Here is a 23937-nt window from a genome sequence, read left to right as displayed (position 1 = left end):
TCTCTTTATTTCTTTGGGGCTCAGATTTTTTGGGGTGTCAGAAGCAATGATGAATACAATGTTGAGCTAGCTTGTTTGGTGTACTTATAGGGTTTTTTCCCCTTTTTGTATGACTTTATTTAAAAAGTCTCTTAACATTTCCAGGAAGCTTAACAATTGCTAAGGGGATGGGGTTAGTTTAAATATTTTTAAAATCTTCATCTTAGTGCAAATACGTCTTGAATACTTGCAAAAGATATTTTTGGGGAATAGTTTTTTTTTTTAACTGAGGTTTTCATTTGCAATAAGATCGTTGTTTGATTCCTCTAAAAGCATGAAAATCAGTATGGGCAAAATGCTCAGAACATCTTACCTATTTGGCAGCAGGGGCATTCATGTTCATCCTCACCAGAGCTGAGCCCTGCTGAGCAACCGTGGCTGGAAGCTTGCCGCTGCACTTCCAGTGTGCAGTCACAAGAGGGCACTGCTTGTAGTTGCTGAAAACTGTGCCTGATCCTAAACCATTGTCTATAAAAAAAATGAACTTTTATATTCATGTGTGTCTATACAGATATTATGAGCTTATTTTTATAGTGTTACCTTTATAAAATTTTAACTCAAAAGGAGCTTTAGCTACTTCATTACCTTCACAGGTTTATGAATTTCAAACCTGCAAAAAAAATCTATTGCAACATTGTTTAGATCGAAAATGTGAATATGCTTAACTCTCCCCATAGTCGGATGGACGGCAGCTCAGAAATGAAGTGCTGCAAGTGGAGTTAGTGGCCGGTGCTGGGTGTCAGCCAGGCCGGGGGCCTGCTTCTCCGCGTCCTCCCGGACTAGCGGGGCTGGAGCAGCAGCAGTCTAGGAAAGCCGCTGTCAGGTACTTAGTGCAGCGCGCCTTTCCCTGGGCCAAGGCTGGCACCATGCAGGGCAAAAGCTCTGCTGAGGGAAGGCCTGATCCAAAGGAAATCTAAATGTGAATGATTGAAGCAGATAGATTATTTTATACCTCCCAGTACTAAGGTATCTTGAGGGACCGTAGAGGCTAATGGAAATTGTAAGCAATTTGCATGCAATAGGCTTAAACCAGAAACCTTGAGGCAAAACAAAACGTGACAGAATGAGAAAGCACAGCGCCAGGCAGAAAGGCTGCCAGCTGCAGCGCTGCCTGAGGCTTGGCCGGAAGGTACCTGCTCTCGGCTAGCCCATCTTCTGTACGAGCCAGCGCAGTCGTCGGGGCTCTTGGGGCACAGAAGGAAGCCAGACTAGCGTATGCGCTTTCAGACACAGCATCACTGAGGCTCGAGTTAGCGAGCGCCTCGCAGGCACTGTCACCGGTTTCCTCTTGAAGCTGACTTCTGCTTGGCGCTGGGGTTGGTGGCCGGGGCCCCGCGCCCAGCAGGCCCTGCCGCAGCTGGGGCAGCCGCAGCCCCCGCCCTTCTCCTCAGGCTTTAGAAATGGCCAGCGGCGGGACGCGGGGTGGTGGTGGTGGTGGTGGTGGTGGTGGCCAAAACAGGACTGTCCCTGTATTACTGCTGACTATTCCCTCCTTGGTCACCAAGTTCCTCAAGGCCTGAGGACGGCGAGGGGCGAGGGGCGAGGCGTGTTGATGTTTGATGAAGGGTGCTGGTTCATTAGTTACCTGTCCTGAGACATCCCCAGCTGTGCAGTGCGCCTGCGAGCTGCCGAGGAAAGCCTGCGTCCCTGCCCTGGGTACAGCCAGCGGTGGGCACTGGCTGTTTGAAAGTGTATTTTGCTGTTGCCACAGCCACTTACCACCCCCACCCCCACCCCGTTTTTTAGCAGTACAACTAGATGTTGTGCCTTTTGCGGGGAGAGGGGGAAAAGCTGTGGTATGCACGCTGAAAAGTAATTTGGTGACAATAACAACAACGACAGCCCTTCCCCCCCCCCCCCGCCCCTCCCTTACTTTTGTGCCAGGGCCATGCCGGGTGTTTGGAGCCAGCCTGGGGAGGGGGAGGCTGTGCACGGCGCAGGAGCAGGCGCAGGCCCCGGCAGCGCCCGGGCGCGAGGCTGGTCCCAGAGCAGTGCTAGACACCTACGCCACCGCCTCCTGCCTTAAACAGACACTAGGCTGCAAATACTGGGAAGGGACCAATCTCTAATAGGTACCAAGATAGAAAATAATGTGATCCAGGGACAAAAAATGGGGGTGGGGGGGTGGGGTGTCGTTCTCACCCCACTGTCTCTGAGAGCCTCATGCATTCCCCCCCCCCCCCCCCCAAAATGCTTTGGAAATGTCTCTTGAAGTTTAGGGAACTGCAAGAACATAGTGGCAGCATTGGCAACTGGCGATGACAGCAGCCGGTTTCATAAATACTACTAACCCATTGAAGCTTTTTAGAGAAAATGCTTGTGATCAGTGCAGACATATTTTGTGACCTTCAGAAAAGCCATTACTTTCAAAGAGAATGAGCCCTAAATCAAGGGGTAGGTGCGTGCACGCACGGGCCTCTGGGTGACGACCGCAAGCCACAGGCACGTGCCCGTGCCGGGGTCCCCGCCGGCAGCCCGGCTGGAGGCCCCGCGAGGGTTCTGCGCGCGCAGGGCAGCAGGGCGAGGGCGCGGGCGAGCAGGGCTCCCCGCAGCGTGGCAGGGGGCCGCCGGCAGGACAAGCCCCAGGCCGGCATGGGCGGCCTTGGGCCAGCGGCAGCACTGCGGCTGCCCAGGCGCTGTGGCATATACGTGATGCCTTCTGTAACTGAGCTTACAGTGCAGCAAAATCATTTACAAAAAATGGGCAGTGGGAGGGGGGAGGGGAAGAAGCCATTTTTCTGGACCTAGCAACCAAGTTTTGCAGCTGATTGACCTGGTGATACAGTAATTTGACAGTGGATGTTATTACCATTAATTTTTGCATATTTGAAGGAAGCATTTGGATTTTTTTTTTGGTGTGACTAGTATTTGTATGCATTAATAACTGAAAACTAAAATAATACGCTGCATATGTGTATTTTTATCTCTCCCTATAAGCATGACTCTTCACAGCCCCAATTACTAATCAGGTATTGTCGATGCTGGCCTGCCGATGACCAGACAGCCGTGAAGCCGCAGCTCCCCCAGCCAGGGTCGCTGCTCCGCTGGTAGGTGAGGCTGCGGTGTTGTGAGGGTACGGGCTGGGGGCTGGGCCCCGGGCCCACGCCACCCCTCGGGGCTGCTCGGTGGGAACCGCCAGCTCAAACGGAGGCAGCTGATGGCTTTGGGTGGTAGCTACATTACTGGGGGGGCGAGGGGGGAAGGTACTTGCTAACCAAATCGTCCCTCCTTTTTTGGGGCGGATATGACCATGAGTCCTCCTATGAATTTTGCCCCTGTGTAAAGCCCAGCTCTGCAAAGCCATACTGTCTCCTTTGCAAGGCAGCAACGAGCCAGGCAGCGGCCCTGGCCTATGCTCCAGCTGCAAGGCAGTTAGAACCAGTAAATTCTGCAGGCAGGAGCCACATAAATACTCACTTTGCAAAAAAAAAAGAAAGCCATGCTAACAGAAGGTCAGCCCTAACGTATCCAAATGCTTTGCAAAGTTCCTACCTTTATTTTTCTGATTTTTGAGTCCTCTTCTCTCCCCATCCATTTTATCACTCCTTTTCAGCTGTCTCTCCCCTTTCCTTGAGGAAATAAGCCATCCAGGAACATAAGTATAAGCTGTAAGTAAGGTACGTATATTAATTTCTTTTGAGATGGTATAGTGCTTGCCTGGATTCCCCTTTGCTTTCTAACACGACCAGTTTGTATGCTAGCCCTCAGACGTTAAGATGCTATTCACTAGAGCGATAGTATCTCACAAACCACACTATGTTTTTTCTTTAACCATGCAGCTTTCCCACCTACCAAATAATTTGCAAAGATAATTTTTTTCTACCCATCTATTACAATAAATCAATGAATAAATAAATTATAATGCAGCAATTAAAAGTATAATGAGATGGGCAACAACTATTAATAAATGCAGAGATAGTTGCCCAAAGGTGAACAGACTTCCCCTCTCTTCTTACAAGCCATGTAATGATATTTCTATGATGGAAAAACAACCAGCTGCTAAACATGTAAATGAAACCAAGAGGTATGAGTTCGCACTGTAATACTGCTCTTCAGCCTCATTATTATCATCACATTATCAGTTCTTCTGTGACTTTTCCCCTGCATATTTAAAGATGGGGGGGGGGGAGGATAAATATGCAGTTATTTTTAAACATTCCTCTGCCTCTGACTGGCTGAATGAGCCTGACAGTGCTGTGAAGTGTCTCACTTTGGTAACCTAACCAGTGCAGTACACCTGAGTTTTAGCCCAGCACAGCTATTCTGAAAACAGTGTTGTTCTCCAGGAAAAGCAAAAGAAAATGCTGAAATTCTGAGGTTTTTTGTAAGGAATGGAAATTCCTTTAAAAAAAAACCCCAAACATTCAGCATTAATAAATATCAAACCTGGACAAAGCAATATAAGCAGGATATAAACTAGCACATATTTTAATTTTAAATATGGATATAAATTATAACATTACTCATACGTTCTCAGGAGTTTGATACTGTCAAAAGGAAATAGCAGAATGATCTTAATACTTTTTCTTTGCCTCCAAGGTCTTGCTGCTGAAATAGGTATGCTCCAGGATGTTTCACTCTTGCTAGTAGTCTATCTATCTTCATTCTCTTTTCCCTATTCAAAATGAAGTGCCACAGAGTTAACCTATCATAAGAACATCTTTCTTTCTTCATTAGCTGCAACCATGGATCACTTGCCATTTTACTCCCACCTTTTTCTGAAAGCTCATGCTCCCCACAGCGGTGGCATGTGCTTACTTGCATGTCTGCTCCATCACATGAGCTCACAGTATGCAGAGAACTTTATTTGCAAGGGAATGGGTGAGCCATTAACTGTTCTTGCCCCAGTTTGATCAGACTCTGGCAAGAGTGATCCATTGGCGGGGGGGGCAGCATTGTTCAACACATCAAGTTGTTGATCTAAAACTTTCCTATATTTAGAAGAATAAGGGTTTTCCTGCCCCACATCCATTGTATACTGGCTGAGAATTACAAGGCCAGCTCATTAGTTAGCAGAGACTTCAATGAAGCTACAGTGGTTGATTTATTGTAATAGACGGCAGGAAACAGAATTATCTTCGCAAATTAGTTTTGCTGACAGGAAAGCTGGCCAGCAGATAAGATGCAAGGCTGATGGTGAACCTGACCTGCAAGTGCTTCTGATGGGGTTATGCTGACCCACAGCTGAGGATGTGTCCCTACAACTTCACAGAAAATGATTGGGAAGAACAAACAAACGAGCCATGAACGTGACTGTGACCCGCATGCAGTACGCTACCTGGGAGCTGTACCCTTGAGAATGTCCTGCTGCCCTGAAGTTTCCAGCTAAGGTGAGAAGTATTAGCTGAGCCAGTCATGATTTTTATGCAATTCAAACAGTGAGCAGGAGGCTGTTTCACAGAGGAGGCTAGACGAGGTATTTTTCAGCTTGCTCATTCCAGTCACGGAAGTTCAACTGTATTTATCAACCCTAATGAAGCAATTCTTTGGCTTTCCATTGCTGCACCTGTCTGGCTCTTTAAAATTTAGCAGCAGCTGGCATGATGGGGACCTATGGCAGTCAGTCGACCTATGGAGGTTTTTTACTAACCATACATAGTCTTATATAGGATCTTTCATCCAAATAAATCCAAAAGCATCTAACTCTCCAAACCTCAACACTTTACCAACTGACTGCTACCACTTCACCTGCTTACACAGGAAGCAATGGCAAAAAAAATCCCAAAGCCTTTAATGAGTTCACAGTATACGTTGTTCAGCACTGATGCAGCTGTCTCTGGGGTAGTGTGCAGAAGCTGTTTAAAACCAAACAGAAAAATAGATACAGGCAGATATGAAAAGCTCAGATTAGAAAGGAATTTCATTTGGGAATGGTCATTAGCCACATTTGTGTGGGTGTATGTGTCCAGGTGGTTGTGGAGAGGGCCATTCACTGCCCTGCCACTCACTTATCTTGCCATTGCTACCTGGAGCATGATAGCCAGGATGGGGAACCTGGGACAAAAGCCTTCAGGTGACTTCGCTGGTTTATTGCCATACAAGGAGTTCAGAATACATTAAATCAGCATAATATTCCTAGGCATGCATTTTAAAGAAGTGCTACTAGGTGTCCGTAACTTTATGCTGGGTCCCTGTGGCTGGCATGAAGAATTTTTTCAACCCCCAACTTTGCCAGCAGCATGCTAAGGCTCCCTCTCTGACCGACTGATAGTTTTATTAATGTTTTGCCCTCCAGATGCTGTTACCTTGCAAGCCCTGAGACACCCACAGTTGGTTGGCGATGCTGGTTCTGGCCTCACAGTCAAGAATCTTGGCGCTTCGTGGAGCAATTGATTTTATGCCAAACCCACAGAAGAGCAACACTGCAGACTTGTGAAAGACCTCACCATACAAGGAGGCTGAGAAATGCAGGCAGAAGCCCTGAACCCCACAGATACTGGTTTCGATGGGTGGCCAAAGCCTTGCTACTTGAGGGAGACCCAGAATAACATATTTATCAACAGTGTAGAAATGGGTGAGTAACAGCAGCTTTGCACTGTGGTTAGCAGCATGGGTCCTATCCCTGCAGAGGCCAGGAAACCTGATAGACTGTCTACAGCCAGAATCACAGCCGACTCTTTTAGTTCTTGCAACAAGTGTGCGGAAATTTAAAGCTAAACATGGATAGAAATAAAATGATAAATATGGAGCGAGGGTGGAAAAAAATGAACCCTTTCTGCAAGGTAAGAACTCAGTGATAAATAGATCTGTGCATATTTCCCAGCCTCATTCCTCACTTGCCAAGTCTGATGCTATTTTCATTAGGTCATGTTACCATACATGTCATTTTATACAAAGGTGCAGTATATCACAACTGGAGGTTGAGGTGCTTGTAGTGAACACAAATGAGCTTGTAATGGTCCATCTGCTTTGATTTTATTTAGTGATCCCTCAAGGGCTGGGAGCTAGAGTGAGAATAACAATGCTTCAACCCATCTGCTATTGTAGTACCAGCTCCAGTTGAATTATCACATGTTCTGAGTGGCTGGCATATGCTGTGACATAAAGCTACAAGAAAGTGTTGCTCTCCAGCTGTTGTGTTGACAAATACTTTTCAGCCAGTCATTAAGTTCAGCTCAATAACCAGGGGGAAACTGCAGCTAAAAGTTGATTATTATTTTATTTTATTTTAAGCATTAGAAATCACTACTACAATATTTTTTATTTAAAAATGTGTCACTAAGGGCACACATTGTATATGAGCTCTAACGATAACAATTTCTTTGTGATGCCCATAAATTTTTGTGTTACAGGCTTTGATAGGCATCTCTGTAATGGACAATGTAAATCTTAAAAATGAAACTAATGGCTAACCTTGTTCAAAAAGCAGCACATCTGAAGCTGACTGTGTATATAAAACTTGGTAGTTTAGTGGTGCTATGGGCCATGAGCGTGCCTGACTAAAGAAGGCAAGACTCAGATTGTAATCTGAGGCCATGTGCAATGGCTGATAACAAGATTGGCTTTAATTGGTGAAGAAAGCATGAAGGGACTGGTGTAGAGACATTTACCAAGTGCATGCTGCAGATTCGGATAGCTTCTCTGGCCTTGCACCTCATCTGGACTGCAAAGTGTGAGAGCTGAAAGTGGCAACTGAGTCTGCCTTTACTCCCTCTTCCACTCTTGGTGGGCTGCTGAAGAGCTATGGCCATGGTGTAGGCACCCTAAATTGTGCCCATGGGGAAGGCCTGCTTCAGATCCAGCAGGGTATTTGTGGGATCCTTGCTGATGATGGCCCAGACTGTCCCCTTCTTCTTCCTCTCCCTCCACCCTATCCGCTCAGGGCTGCTATGTCAGGGACATGCAAAAGCCATAGCGTGTGTGTGTAATCCACCACTGTGTCCAAGAACAAAACAAGGGGAATTTCCCACAAGTTCAAAGGCTGATGTACAGCCAGATGTGTGTTGGAAATGTGATTTCTCCTGCACAGCCTAATGCTCCTCTCCTGCTTCCTAAGCAAGTACCCAGACAAAGCACATGCCTTCTGGGCACTGTCCACCTTTCAGCACCCAGGCATTCGATGAGAACAAAGCAGATAAAACCTGCTCTTGCATTACACAAACCCTCTCCAGAACTCTCTTGCCTAATCTGAGAGCGCCCCGCTGCAGGTGGAGGGATCTGTGAAGTCTTCTAACCAGAAGACACTCAGTAGTGGTCCTGAATCTTTGGTTCTGCTGTTACAGAGCCCAGCTATTGGGGAAGGCAGGGCATATTTCCTGGAGCATGGCTCTTGTGCATTTCTGTTAACCATTGCATTAGGGATTCACTTCTTAAACACAACTTATCCTTGTATTTTGTCTCAGAAAAACAATAGGCACTCTTCATACTGAAGCTTTTCAGTTCTAGGGGTTTATATTTCCTATTGTATCCAAAGACCTGTGGGTGCCAGCTGTCACTGGTGCTGTCGCTGTATTATGATCCCCTGGCTAGTGCAGGAATTGTTGATTACATTGCCTTTTGAATCAGTTGATTACCATGAATAATAGGCCAAAAAGGCTGTCAGCATTTTGACTTTAACTATAACTGTTGCAATTAATTATGGGTTTAATTAGCATATATGCCTAGCAGTAGAGAATATAATACTTCATGGGTAACAGATGATCCTGCAGCTGTAACATAAAGTGTGATACAGGTTGGGATACAGATAGTTATTAATAAATGGCTTCTATTGTTTGAGGTCCTTATTTGTACAAATTATCAGGCACGACATAATCAACCCAAACTGTATAATTTATAATAATTGATTTCATTTTGACTGACCACCAGTCGGCCTACTACATGCCCTCAGAAGAAAAATAGCCCTATTAGGATAAGTTTAATCCTAAACATAGCTAATGAATCCTATTACTTTAAGGTCATATTTGAAGCTTTTGTTAATTGTCAGAACCATTTTAAATTGATTAGAGGTAAATTAAATCAATGTAATGTTTAGAAAAACAATATTTCTAATGGATGAGGCCAAGCTGACCTCGAATAAACATATTTATCAACCGATTTCAGTGAATGAGAAGGCTAGCAGCTGGGCTCATAATTCACGATTGTCTATAATATGGGAAATGTCACTATCTAGGCAATTAATTATGTCAGGTAATAAATCTGTTGCTTGCAGTTGAGCATTTGCCAGTTGGGGTGACAATCCCCTCAGCAAGTTTATGATGTTTAGAGACTCTTCTTCCACCCCAGTCCTGCATCTCCTCCTCCCCCAAACCCACACTTTACTATAGCAAAACAACATCCAACCTTAAGAGGATGAACTTGGTACATTTCCGTAATTCCCAATCACCTGCAAACATGACAAACTCTAATAATTTAGGATGAAGCATTTCTCTGACTAGTCATTTTGAATAAAAGGGATGTACTGTGATGAAAAATTTTTGCTGAAATGTATAACAACGTTTCCCAGGCTGGAGAGGTCAAAAGCTGTTAACAGTCCCTTACAGGACACTATTGTTAGTGATTGGGGTGCAGTAAATTATTGAGTGGCAAAATGTATAATGATTAAAGAAATAATAGTCTGGCACAAGCTTGATAGTGTGAGAAATTCAGAATGAGTTAACACGAACTAGGCTACATGACATTTCACAGGCAATGATGGGTACAGTTTAATGCAGGCAGGATGAAGGAAAAATGATGCACAGAGGTAGGATCAGTTTAAAGTTAATCATACATTCAGCAACTCTGGAAAAAGTCTGACATTATTGTGGACAAATGACACAAAACATCTGTTCTCTGTTCAATATTTTGTCCAAAAAAAGCAAAAGTAAACCAAATTTTCATGAAGGAAGAGTGAGAAAATAATACAACAAATAGCACAGCAGTAAGCAGAGAGAGAGAAATTCTCACTTGTATAGTATTATATGCTCAGTATGAATTGTCTTATATTGAACAGATCATAGTAGAACCAGCATGACTGAGTAGAAGCAGTGCAGCCTATCTATATAAAGACAAGGAAAAGGAGCAGGATGAGCAATGGAAAGCTCACTAAATTCAAAAGACTCTGATGCAGTTCTGAAAGACTGCAACCCTTATTTTTGGGTGTTTTATTTATTCTCTAGGCCTATCATCATTGCATGTTGATGCAAGATACCATGGTCTGGTCATCATGTTGAAATGGCATTGTGTTTGCAATGGAATAATTATCCTCCTGTTTGGAACATTTGCTGTTTTTTCAGTTTCAGACTAAACTATAAGCTACATCAATAAATTGGACCATAAGCCCTGAACTGTACTAGTAAATGGTCATGGTCTGACAGGCATAATCAAAAGTTAATATACCCTATGCAGTCTTAGATTTTGCACAAGGGAGGTACAGTGCACTAGCTGGTACACACTGCACTGCATGTACATGACAAACGTTGTGGAACCAAAGTGCGGGCTGTCATAAATTAGGTATGTGTCTTCAGTGGGCCACATCAAATGGCACTTATCAGCCACAAACGTCTTGTGAGTTGGCCTCTTCTGCCTGAAGTACGTCAATAGGTTCTTAAAAAAAGTAGTTGTGAAAATGGGAAGTACTCAAATGCAGGTTGTAGGGTTACACATATTATGAACAACAGATACATTAAAAAGGCCCTTCAGTAATAACATGGACAAATAACATATAGCCTCCTATGAAAAGAAGAAAATGCAAATGCTTTCTGGGTGCCCAAGCAAGGTAGAACACATTCAGTTGAGGTCCCCACCAGCAGGATTTTCTTTGCATCATTTGATGGGCAGACACTCATGTTTTAGTAAGGAAGGAATGAAAAACAGGCTCAGAACTACAGGTCATCTGACAGGATTAGACACTCTAGGAAGCACACAGAACTACACCCATGTAGGACAGATGCCCTCATTTCTGCTGCCTCTCTCACAGAGGCTAAACGCACTCAAAGGCCCCAAGCCCACGTTCACTTTCCACCCTGGGAAACGGTTTGGGTCGCACAGTCCAGCTTCCCTCAGGCTTTGCCATGAGTCTGCTCCGCGGGGCGGCTCGCCTGTGTTTGTGCTGTGAAAAGCAGCTGCTCGGCCACCATCTTTGACACAGTTTAGCACAGCTCATCAGAGTGGGTAAAATCAAGTTTTGCTCACTATTTGGACAAAGCTCTTACGTTCAGTTTGAGTTACTGAGAATAAAACATCAAGCCACAGTAAGAGAGAAATTCATCCTTAGCGCACACAGACAGCTGAAGCTGCCCCTTGACTTCAAATCACTGGCTGATATTTTGCAGATACTACTTGCAATTAAACATTTAAATAAAAAATGGGCTACATTTGCACATAATTTATGAACAGGCTGGGGAAAATTTGAGAAAATAGAACCATCAGCTGCTAAACAATATACTGGAGGGCTACTAGATGGCTGCTTCGGAATTTTTTTGTGTGTGTCCATGTATATGTGAGAAAGAATGAGAGCCTGTGTTTGTATGTGTATATATAATTACTCTTTCATTTCTTTGGTAAAAGTTCCCTCCCCCCTTTCCTTTACAGTGAGGAAAATTGTTCTTCTAACCTGTCTTCAAAATGTAATAACTTTACTTGCAGCCAACCACTGTAGACCCTGACTGGACTCTGAATTATTACTGTGAGATGAAACATTTCTTTAACAAAACTGAGTCCTTTAATATCCCCCATCTCTGTTATTAGATGGACAAATGAATTTTACTTTGAACATAACATGTGGCATTGTCTGAAAATTGCTGGTATGAACTGAAGTTGGCAGGTATTTTCTTGCTCTCCTCGTCAGTGATTGCCATTTATTATATGTTGCACCTTTATCTGTCAAATACTGCAGAGCGCTATATTGATTTGTGTCTGCCGCAAAGCAAAGGTCACTTTGATCAACATACTACAAAACCAGAAAAAGTAGGGTTCTGACATTTCATTACCTGGGAAAAAAGGACTAAAATAAATAAGAATATGTTTGAGAACAGAGCACTTCAATATCTCAGTGTGCAGTAACTGTAATTAACAAAAGAACTGCTCTATTGAGGTTAAAGAGAAAAAAGAGCAGGCAGGTTTTCTTGCAGGGACTATTCTTTACATGACTGATTCTGTAACATTACAGCTGTGATCTTACTGAAGAGTTACATTCATTACAAATCAAATACATTGGCTTCTCAGATTCAGGCTTTTAATAAGCAATACAATTCAGGAACTCTTTAGCAAATTGGGGAAGATTTTATAAATTTTTTAATTTTGCTTAAGAAACCCTAATGAGATTGGGGACTTTCTGTGCTATGCCCACCTGAAGATATGGTCCCCACCTTCAGGAATTTATAGTCTGAATAGGTAAGACAAAGCATGGGAGAAAGAAATGGACCTACTGCTACACCCAGCTTGCCCTAGGTTCACAAGGAGTTTGGGGCAGAACCAAAAATTAAGCCCAAATCTTCATCTTCTAAGTCTCATTCCCATCAGCTTAGTTTGTCTTTCAAAGTTAGCATATAATTTACTGAAGGAATTGTAAGGTAAGTGGTGTCACAAATGACCTGCTCTTGTCATTCTTATGCCCAGTTTCTTTTGGGGAACTCCTAGGCTTTGCTTCAGTGGAATCAAGAGATGCTTCCACCCTATATATAAAAAATAAGACCAAAATTTCTGTAGAAGTTCTCCATTCTTGTAGACATTTCTCTTTTACATTTTGGGAATTTGCTTTCAAAATCAGTGTAGTTCCCTTCCTCTTTCCTAATAGTTCTTGTTTTCAGGATTTGCTTGTTTTTGCAAGAAAACCTGGCAATTTTCCATACAAGCATCTATTTTTGTTGTATAAAAATTATTTTTGTTCTTTTCCACACACCACCCCAGTGCCCTCACTCAGGACTTGGGTTGTTAGACTGTGCTCTCCAGCTTTTGGGGCACTCAGTTCTAGTTGCCTTCACCAGCTGAGGTGGCTCTGCACCTCTTCAGCCCACTATTTCTCTGGAGCTGGGTTGGGTAATTCAAATCCCTCCTGCCTTGGAACTTAATCTTTATACATAGAAAAATGAATCTTTGATCTTAGAAGTATTACTGCCCTACCTGAATACAGCCAATGAATTGGCCAAGCTGCTGCTCCATCATTACTGCTGGAGAGTTTCTCTTTTTCTGATTTTAAATATAGTGTTTAATCTTTTGCCAGAAAAGTCTCATTTGTACTGGAATACAGCAAGCAGTTATACCTAGGATCTTTTGTTATACCTAGGATCACCAGGGTGCACATCACAGCTTGCACGGCATATGGCAGTGCTTATCACGTCAATAACAAAGTCTGAATAATGCAATTCTTGGTTGTAATTATCTTTTATTATTATCAAGGGTCATTCCTGGGCTCTTCATCCTTCCAACTCCTGTGGAATTTTGGCCTTCCTTATTAATTAAATAGCTAGTGTGATTGAATTAGTCAATTAGCTCTGCCTGAAGGGATGAGCATTGATCCAAATAGAGGGCCTGATTCCACAAACTTGTTGATATGAGGGAGAGTCTTGCAGGGAGCTGGCCGGCAAGATTGGGCTCGCAGGATTTAGCAAGCTATTGTTTGTTTAGCTCAGTTAATTTGTGATTATTAGACCAGGTCAAAATGTTTTATTTGGATATTTTCCTATTAGGAGAACACTGTTTGTAAAACATGAAACCTTTCATGGTGACATGCTTGATTTTGCTGAAAATGCATTTGAAAAAATTGGAACAGAGCATGTAGACGCTGATGCCTTGTGTTCTGATGTCACTTGGTTTTTGTCTCAGAATTACTTTAAATAGTTTCATTATCATTTAAAATTTGTAAAGTTTAAACTGAAAATCAGAGAAAAACCTTTAAACATTATAAAAAGAGTCCTGAATGTTCAATGGTATTGGAACAATTTTGCTATAAAATTCTCTGTCACAGAAAATGCCCCACTAAGCAAAAAATTAAACTCTTATCTTAAACAGTTACCTCAACAAGACGCTGTATATTCCCTGAGCCTAAGGCACAGATTTAAATCCCTTACAGCAACAGGAAATGGGTATTTCAGCAGAGCTATGCACGTACTTAAGTAGCTGTGCCTAAAAGGCACACAGGATATGTATGCAAATGCAACTCATCTCACTCATGCTCCACCATTCTTGCTCCCTTTTCTCCCTCCCTTTATCTTGACATGTTTACTATTTCTTCTACACTGTGCTTCACTGAATAGCAGATCAAACTTCAAAGGAACTTTTAGTTTGAAATTTGTTTCCAAGCTGCTAAGCTATTCTTTTTCTGACAGCAGTGGATAAGAAATTGTCACTACTGCCGCTGACATGTCATCGGGAGATACAGAAAATAACAGATGGGCGGCAGTGAGATATCAGGAAGTAACTTCTTTAACAGACTGTGTTGACATCACAAACTATGAGAGCGGAGGGAGAATGACCGCCAGAAGGGAACCCAATCCGCTCAGCTCTTTCTAACACACAGGTGTTTTTCCTTATTTATTTCTTTACATAGATAATATTGGATTTACGGTTGTTTGAAGTTTAAAACAACTATGTTAGAATTAATGGAAACTATTAATAAGGATTAAGAAAAGAATGAAGGGATTTAGCCACTAACTCAGTGCTTTAAATGATGCCACTGAAATGGTAACTTTAGGATTGCTCATGTAACTGGCACAGCTGAATGCCATTAATAAAAGAGTCAAGAATCCATGACTGCGATGTGAGATCAATGGGTTATGACATTTTGATGTCAGGCTGATGGATCTGACTTTCTAAATTCAGAACGATTGATTATGACTTTTAAAAAGTATGGCTCATTATCAGCTTATCCAGGCAACTGTTGACACCAACCATACATAACACCCATTATGTTGTGTCAAAAGTTATTGCTCTGGGTGGCCATGACTTCTGAGAACATTAATTGCAAGATGTTATAGTATATTGCACAAACCAAAATAGTACATGATAGTTGCAAGGAAAATACTATATAGGCAAAGAAAAGATAGCGATCTTTAGCCCTACCTAAGTGCATTTTGCATGTAACAGATGGTCCAGGTTGTCTATAGGAAATCTGTCCTTTCTGATGGTAAATTATGTCAAACAAAACTTGGGTTTCATTCACTGCATTTTATAAAAAGTCTATGAATTTGTCTTTCCAAGCAGAAGTCACACAGATCCATGGGAAAACAGACTTTCTTGACTTCAAAGAGAGCAGAGTTAGTGCTAATTACTTTCGAAAATCTCATGCTATGCCGCACCCTATAGTTTAAATTTAAAAACAATCTGTGACAGTGTTTTATTTATAGTAAATTACAGTTCAGGCCAAATTTTTGCTCCAGAGCATAATTTCCACAGTGGATGACATGCACACTGTAATGGAAAGTATATTAAACAGAGGGCATAAAATAATGCATTACTAATCCAGCCCAATACACTGTTCGGTACTGAGAGCTACCTTTAAAAGAAGTTTAGGTTACAAAAGAAAATGTTAAAAATAATCAAAAAAATGTCATACAAAATGTAGTCTGTGCACCAGTACATTAGGGTTCTATGTCTCCTTCAGAGTTCTTGGAAAGGCTCTAAGGCACTGAGGGAAAACTCGTCACAGCAGAAATTCTTGCCATTAGGTCTGACAGAGTGAAGACAGAAAACAGACAGGAAGAGACAGATTAATCTTAAGAGGTAAAGCACCTAAACACCCTCAGCTACTGGCACCTGAATCACTAGATGTAGGATATGCAGGATTTCAAACAGTTTCAAGCAGCTCAAACAGTTTCAAATCACCACATTAAACATTATATTAATTTGGCTTGAGGGACATCATATTGTATTGGCTTTCCATCTAGGAAGCTAAGACGTTAGACAATTACAAGTTCAATAATATCAGTAATTTTGCTAAGTCTTGCCAATTATTCTGTCTCCCAAAGGGCAAAGAATACAGAACAGCTTCATACTGAGAAAATCAGCTTTTTACAAAAAATTAAAGGAAAAACTAGCATGAAGGAATATTCTTTTAAACTAGGGACGGGAATTTTTTCCTCTGCTAGAAAAATTTGGTGTCTGGCTGAAATAAGTTAGAGGTTATTCAGATGGGGATTTACCCTAACCATGCTTACAGTAGGAGTAGGACTTTAACCCATGGATTATTTTTGGAAAAGCCAAGTTTTAACAATAGCTTCTCACTAATAATTACTGTTCAATCCTTTTGCAAAATTCTCTCTGTTCTGGAAGGCCAGTGATGACTTATGCATACCATTTCCTATTTGTACCTGGAATATGTCAGAATGGCTCTTGGGAAGCAGCAATTTCCAACACTTGCTATGCTTGTTGAACTGCTCTTTCAGATCATTGAAAGGTTGCTGTGTATTGGTTTTGTGAATTCATGTTCATACATATGTTATTGACTGACACTTACATGGGACTCAATTTGCTACTGCTTTGAACTTGGGCTGAGCATACATAGAGAGCTGTGCTCCATTTTGATCTGTTCTTATTTTATGTCTCTAGTGATTGGGATAAATGGCTACACAAATCACAGGGCAGTGGAGACTTGTGACCACCACCAGTTAGCACTACTTAGACTTTTAGCTACTGTAAATTAGTATAATTATAAGCTAGAGTTTTCAGAAGAACAATTATTTGGGGCTGTATCAGATCTCAAGAAATACTACTTTTGTTACATCACTGTATAAGCACAGAGAAATCCTAAGAATGAATACTAGATTAGGCCCTAAATGTCAATTCAGCACCATGGCACTGAGTTGTTTGTTTGTTTTTTTTAAACTCCATTTGCTTTCCTGCAAAAAAAATGAAAGCTGATTTTTTTCAAAATCTGCCCATATCTGGTAGATCTGATGTGATGTGGCTGTAGAAAAACTCATAAACTACTAACTGAAGCCTTCTAAGCAATTCATCAATTACTGAATTTAAGCCAAAATTTTTCTTCATCCTTAATGGAGAAGTCTGATACAATTTAATAAGGATGCTGCAGAATATTAATAGTGGGTTTTTAGAAATTGCTCTGAACAGCTACAGAATTCACTGTTCCATGTTGTCCAGCTGTGGCAATTTGAACGCTTTATAGAAGGGAACACAGTTCTTCATCATTTTTAAAAATAGATTAAAGAGAGAGGGCGAGGGAGGGAGGAAGGCATTGTGTTTCATATTTCCTCTAAGAATGCCTTTCCTTGTCGATAAATAATGATAATAACAACAACTGAATCACTTCACAGCAGCTCCAGCCCTTGGGCTCCTGACACTAAGGCAAGCTTGCGTCCCCTGAGAGGGCTGCAGGCTGCTCTCACACCCCTCTCCAGCACAGCTCGGGGCCACCCAACTTGCCCCATGGTGGCTGTTCTCTTCTCTGGCCTCCAGCAACCCCCCCGGCGAAACCCTCACCTGCACCTTGCACAGTGTGCACCCTTCATCTGCAGCTGTGTAACTGGTACTTTGCCTAAGATGGCTCTAAGGCAGTGGCAAAAATCGTCCAAATAAATAACTAAAATTCAGCCACACAGTCCTTTCTTCCTGATTGCCTCCCTTCCGCCTGCAAGATCTTAGAATATTCTGGTAAGTCTTCTTTTTGGTTTTAGCTTCTTTGAAACACATCCATATCATTTATACTCTCCAAAGTCAGTAAATTACTGGTCAGTATAGTTCCTGAAATGCCTAGCCATGAGGGGAGCTGGATCTCTCCAGTACACAGCCAAAACTGCCTGACACCACTTGTCGAAAAGGGGCAGAACTGTCAAATGCACTAAGCTTCCTTGTAGAGACCAGAAGGACACTTTCTAGAAAAGAAGGCAACTCCATTTGCTGATCAGACTGTAAAAATAGAAATAGAGAAGGGAAAAAGTAACCTAAAATCTATCTACTACTGTTAAAAAGTCTTTGTTTACATATATATTTTTTCCCCATAACCATTCATGTTCCTTAGCTTAATATGGCTCATCTGGAAATGATGGCTTGGTTTTTATACTGGCTTGACTATTATATATTTGGCATACATAATCTATAGCTCAGCAAATAGAAGACCAAAAAAAGGCATGAAACATCATGTGTTGGGCACAGAAATCCACATCAATAGATTTTTAGCATGACATGTAGGTTTAGCAGTTATACAAGCAGTATTTCAACAATGTGATTCTCAAACTGTGATCCACAGACCACTGATGGTCCATGAAATTGTGTTAATTTACTTGCAAGGGATACTAAAGAATATGTCAGTTTTACAAGTCTGCTGATGCGTATGCACAGAGCTCTGCAAGCCGCTGAAAGCCAAATAGTGAGGTGCAGCTTTAGAGTATGGATAGATTCATGGTTGTTCTTAGATAGACCTACGAACAGCCAATTTCAGGACCAAGTCGATGCCTGTAAAAAAGTAAAGACTTGCTCAGTAATGTGTTGCAAATAATGTTCAGCCCGTACCACCTTTGGGCTGACTTGTTCTGAAGCAGGTTTATGCTGCTTTCCAGTATGAAATGTCTTCATTTATGTCAGTAACTCTTACCAAGGGTAGACTTAAAAAGAACCCAAGCCCTCAGCATATATAGTGTGGTAGCGGTTAACTCATCCCTCAGGCTACCAGTTTCCAATTTTAGGCAGCATCTAGCTCTTAAACTTCCAGGGAAGTGTGAGCTCAGGGTGACCAAGGCAGCTACTTTGATCTGCAGAGCACTTGGGACAATTACCTTATGGCCTTATTAATTTCTGTCAGGTCTTAAACCAGACACCCAGGGATGGTAATTTAGATGTCTTGAGGAATTATTGAACACCTCAGGTAAGAAAGATCTGTACATTTTGCTGTGAGTGACATCTCATCTTAGTGTCACAAGTGGGTGATAGGTGGCTGATAATGCCACTTACTTTCTTATTCCCCCATCAAAAAAGAAGCAAAGCCTAGAGATTCAGGAAAGCTCCCAGTAAAGCAGCACTGTCATTTATTATGTTGATGATTATTTAGTATTTCTCAGACTTTAGGAGTCTATTGCACTCACTTCTGTACAACTGAGCAGCTAAAGATGATTCCTTTTTCGGAAAGCTTTCCAAAGACAAACAGCGCTATCAATAAGAAGATGGGGTAAAGCAATACTGGGCAATACGGTAGCCCATGACTTAATGTTTTGCTCATTTTCATAGCATAAAATGAGTGTCTGTTCCAGTTCGTTCCAGCTTGTTTCGAAAGCTGGAAGAGTACCACTGCCAATGCGAGTTGGAGCTGAAGTCAAAGAGAGGATGTAGCTGTTTACTTATTACAAAGGTAGGAAATAAATAGAAGATTCTCCTACAAAGAAAAGTGTGTGTGTTGCCCCTGCTCTCTGCCTCATCTGCTTCCCACTATTTGTTAGGATGAGGCTCTGAAGGACTACATTTTGGGAAGAAATGAAGAACAGTAGTAGAAAAGACAAAATTCCTGTTAATATAACCAGGAAAGACTTTAATCACTGCATTGATGAAGTTATTTGAACTGAGTGCTGCCTCTCAGAGGTGCAAAGTTAAGTATAAGGCTTAGGAAAGTGGGCCAATATCAGTTTTAGGACATCGTTAGGTCTTATTCTATGAAATTTCCTTTTAGCCACTTATTCAGTCCAATGAAGAATCAAAAAAGCAGTACATGGACTATTATTTAAGCCATCCCTTGAGTGTTTCAAGGCTATAACTTATAGATATGCTTTCCCCCACCCCCCCATCCCATCCCATCCCACAGAAAACTTGTGATTTTATGTGCTTTTTTATGCATGTATTAAACAAATGGCACAGCTGAATAGCTTTTCTTAAAAACTGGACATTCACCAAAAAGAAGTTTGCCAGCACAGACAATTAGGCTTTCTTCTTTTAACAATAGATTGACTGACTGGCACATTTGAAATGCGAGCGTATTTTTTATTCCTCCGTTCACCCTTTGAGCTGATAAACATGAACAATGGGAAACAGCTGGGACAGGAAAACATTTTAGTTTGTATTTTCAAAGCAAGCAAGAAATAAACCCATCAGTGGGAGCCAGATCACATCTTCTGCCTTAGGGGTAGTCAGCAATTGGGGGGAAAAATACGATCCATATTTTTAATCAAACATTACATATTTATTAATGTGCAGCTGGCCTATTGTGTGCATGATTTTTTTCTTTAACGCTGCGCTTCGTCCGTCAGCCTGACATTGTTCTGTTACTGACATTACTCTATACGGATCTGGAAATGCACAGATTTAATAGGAATCATTGAGACAATTGCTTTCTGTATTATTAGGTCTGTGTGACGTAGGTACCATCTGAAATTCAATTTTAGAAGAAAAATAAGATATTGTTCTATCAAGACAATATTGTGCACCTGTGATACAGTAGGAATATACACCCTCCCGCCCTCTCCTGTTTTCCTTCTCACTCATCTAACTTTGCGACCATTTAATGATACATGCCACTCTTTTGTTAAAAATGTTTGGGCAAATGTATTTTGATCCTTATTGAGATTAAACTTTCAGTACATCTCCCTGGTAGCAAAGGTTGGGCTGTTCATTAGTTGGAGGTTTGGCCTTGTCAGGTTCCATTGACTGTTGGCTAAAAGGATCACTTTATCATCATTTGTCTGCTATGGAGACAGTCTTTATTCAGCCTTGATTCCTCTGGGGTCACAGCTGTCATAACTTCACTTGCTTTATAATGCAGACCCCAGTTTCACAATTCCCTTAGGTAATTGTCTAATAGATTCAGTTTACCTTAATATAGGTAATATGTTACTTATCAAGAAATACAAGGGAAAAGAAAGGACAATATTGCTTAAAACATCATCCTCCTAACCTACTGCTTGGTATCAATCATCTGGAAATGATGTTAAACTCAGCAGAAAAGTATGCTTCCCTTTTGGGTTTAGAATGAGATCTGAGTTCTGCTTTCTAATCTTTTAGCCGAAAATATTTACACAGAATCCTCAGGCCTGATTTTCCATTGGTGAAGGTTGAGATAATGCCATAGATTTCAATGAGGCTGTGGTGCTTTGGCAATCAAGACCTTCACTTGTTCATCCAAGCTCTTGCCCCTAGAAGAAGTCTGTGGGAGTCTGGGCTTGTCTTGATTTATTCTGGGGGATTGTTTTGATTCTGGATTTTTTGCAACATGCTCTAAAAGTCTGCAACCAAGATCTTTCATCACAAACCGCGTATTTTATATTTTTGGTTCTCTTTTCTTCAGCTGTGTGCAGCTGCTGCCACCAACCTTTTCTTTACATAATGGGATTTTCCTCCAAAACTTTTCACCTCAGTGGGCAATGCTGGACATTCTCTTGCCAGGTTTTAATGGGAACCAACACAAGCGATAAAATACTGTAATTTCTCCCTAATACCACACCGAGAACACAATTTGAAACACTTTCAGCCCCTAGGCTTCTGGCTCATCACTGCGGCAAATCTGAGACATTGTTCCAATATCTCTTTGAGATTCCCTTAACAGTTCTTTTAGGTGAGAGTGCTCTGTTGGCAGGAGAGGCAGGACTGACAGACAGCTGGGACTGGGAAGTGGGCAATAGTCAGGCTCCTTGGATGGGAGCATGGTTAGAAAAGCGGCTCCTCCTGTGGCATTCAGGAACATTAGTAGGCCAGTGAGGCAAACCTTGTGGGCAAACAGTTTATCTATCTGCTGAACAATATAGTTTCAGTCAATCTGAAACCATAAATTTGACCTAAGGTCACACACTAACGTTTTAAGCTAGAAATCAGTCAGAAGAAGGATGTGCTACTGCTGGCCTTTCTTCCACAATGGAGGCATGCACCCAGAAAGTGAGCACCCAGGGTGTTTCTGGCAAGAGAATTTGGATGGACATCTCCCACTCTGAGGTGGTCCCTCTTCTATGCAGCTAATCCAGTATTACACATGTTGACACAGGAACTGGAAATGGGATGACTTCCCTCAACACGAGGCCATAGAATCAACCTTGGTCTCTATTTGGCTTAAAACATCCTGAGATGTTTTGTAAGAAGTGGAACAGCTCGAACAGGGTATTGAGAGATCCCACCTTAGAGTACCCTAGTGGCTAACATGTTCACCCTGCAGCTTAGAAGTTGGCTTTTGCAGAACCAGCTTGACTTTGAAGGGGAGAGGAGCTAAGCAGTTTCAACATTTGGTCTTCTGTCAAATTCTCATTAAAGAGCAAGGAAAAGAAAAATCAGAGTTTGATTTTCTAAAATCTACTGGCAGCATCAATTACTATAAATAAGATGCTCACACTTCTTATAGTCTTTATTTTCTATCTTTTAAGGACTAGACAGAAACATCTGTATGCTTCATTGAAGGTAGTCCCCTCACTACATTGTTAGTAGCCCTACCAAAGAAGCTTTGCTTTTCACTGTTTGTTTTCAGTAGGAAGAATGATGTTTTTAAGATATCACAGAAATGTACATGACAGAGACAGCTCTGAATGAAAAGCCTTAATATAAAATTATTTGTGTCCAGACAGAAACCTCTTTTCAGGTAATTGTTTAAAGGAAGTCATTTCACAGACAGATGAGGCATTGCAAAATCCATCATTAAAAGATCTTGCTGTACAGAAAACCCCAAAAGAAAAGTAAAGAAATAATATATGATGGGAGCCTAATCTTCAAAGAGGGAAATTGCTTTGGGAACTTCTGCTTTCCTTTGCGTTTGTGGAAGTTTGTATGGTCCCAGAGCTGCACGCTGGCCCCAAACCTTCCTCTTCAGACACAAGAGAATCCAAACACCAAATCCACTTCAGAATTCACTTACTAGCGCTCTCTCTCTCTCTCTTTTTCTTTTTTTTTTTTTAAAGATTGTTTATGGAACAAGTGATTGTATTCTGAAAGAATACATGCACTTTATCAATCAACAGCATATTTTCACAGTACAGTTTCTTTCAGATTCCACTCAATCATATCTTGTGTGAGCATTTGTGCACTGGCATGTGTTGAATTTCCCAGCCAATATCTTAACTAGAGTTTGAATTTCATTTACACTTCTATTTCAATGCCAAAACTCACTGCACTGTAGTATCTTAACTGTTGTAGGTTGATAAGCAAACAAGGAAATGGATCTAGAATGCTCTGGAAGATCTTTCCCTGTAAATATTAGCTTTCATTCCTTTCTTATTATTCTCTTCCAAATATCTTCCTTAGAAGAAATTAATTCAAAACAGTTATGGGGCAAATAAACATGAGAGGGGAAAAAAAAACAAGCAATCTTTTTAAAGGGTTGTATAAAAGCTGGATATAAATGCCTGTTTCTAAGTGCACTGCAGCACCATCCATGAAAAGAGCCTTTAAGACAACTCATCTTACAAAGGAAAATGTCACTAGATATAGTGTTCATCATTAGGTGTGCTACAGTGCATTCATCTGCTTGTACCCCACTTTGATTAGTATACAGCAAAGATGGCCACAAGCACTCAGAAAGTTTTATTGAGGTTTAAATCTTCATTCAAATGATGTAAAGGGGCATTGAATGAAGATTTAGAACTCTATAAAACTGCTTGGCAATGTCTGTGGCAATCTATGCCACATAAAAACTGAAGTGCTTCTACTTTGTTATTGAAACATTTCTACTGTAATTCCTTAATATTAGGTAGCGGCCACAGCGTTGGGACATTATCACATCTGGGAGCATTTCTCTTACAGAGGAGCCTGCCCGCTATCAATTGTGTGGGATATTATAGAACATACGCACTGTTGATGTCTAGGAGATAATGGAAGAGGAATTGTTACTGCAATTACATATTATTATGCTTTTCAGAAGATAATGTGGGTTCATTCATGTGAGTATTTTGAACTAGCAAATACCATAATTGCTTACATGTCTGTTATAATCCTAAATCCAGTTGACATATCTGATGCACTGTTGTGTTTTTATCTGGGCAATTGCACAAGCACTCTTTATGATTTTCCTCAGACCTGCATGAACTGTGCAAAGAAGGAACACAAGTGCTGTGCATTTCCCTTGCAGTTTTG

The sequence above is a fragment of the Dromaius novaehollandiae genome, chromosome 13 (genome assembly GCF_036370855.1).
Source record: "Dromaius novaehollandiae isolate bDroNov1 chromosome 13, bDroNov1.hap1, whole genome shotgun sequence".
In the NCBI taxonomy this organism is placed as follows: domain Eukaryota; kingdom Metazoa; phylum Chordata; class Aves; order Casuariiformes; family Dromaiidae; genus Dromaius; species Dromaius novaehollandiae.
The sequence above is the reverse complement of the archived record's forward strand: the minus strand, read 5'-3'. Positions refer to the sequence as shown.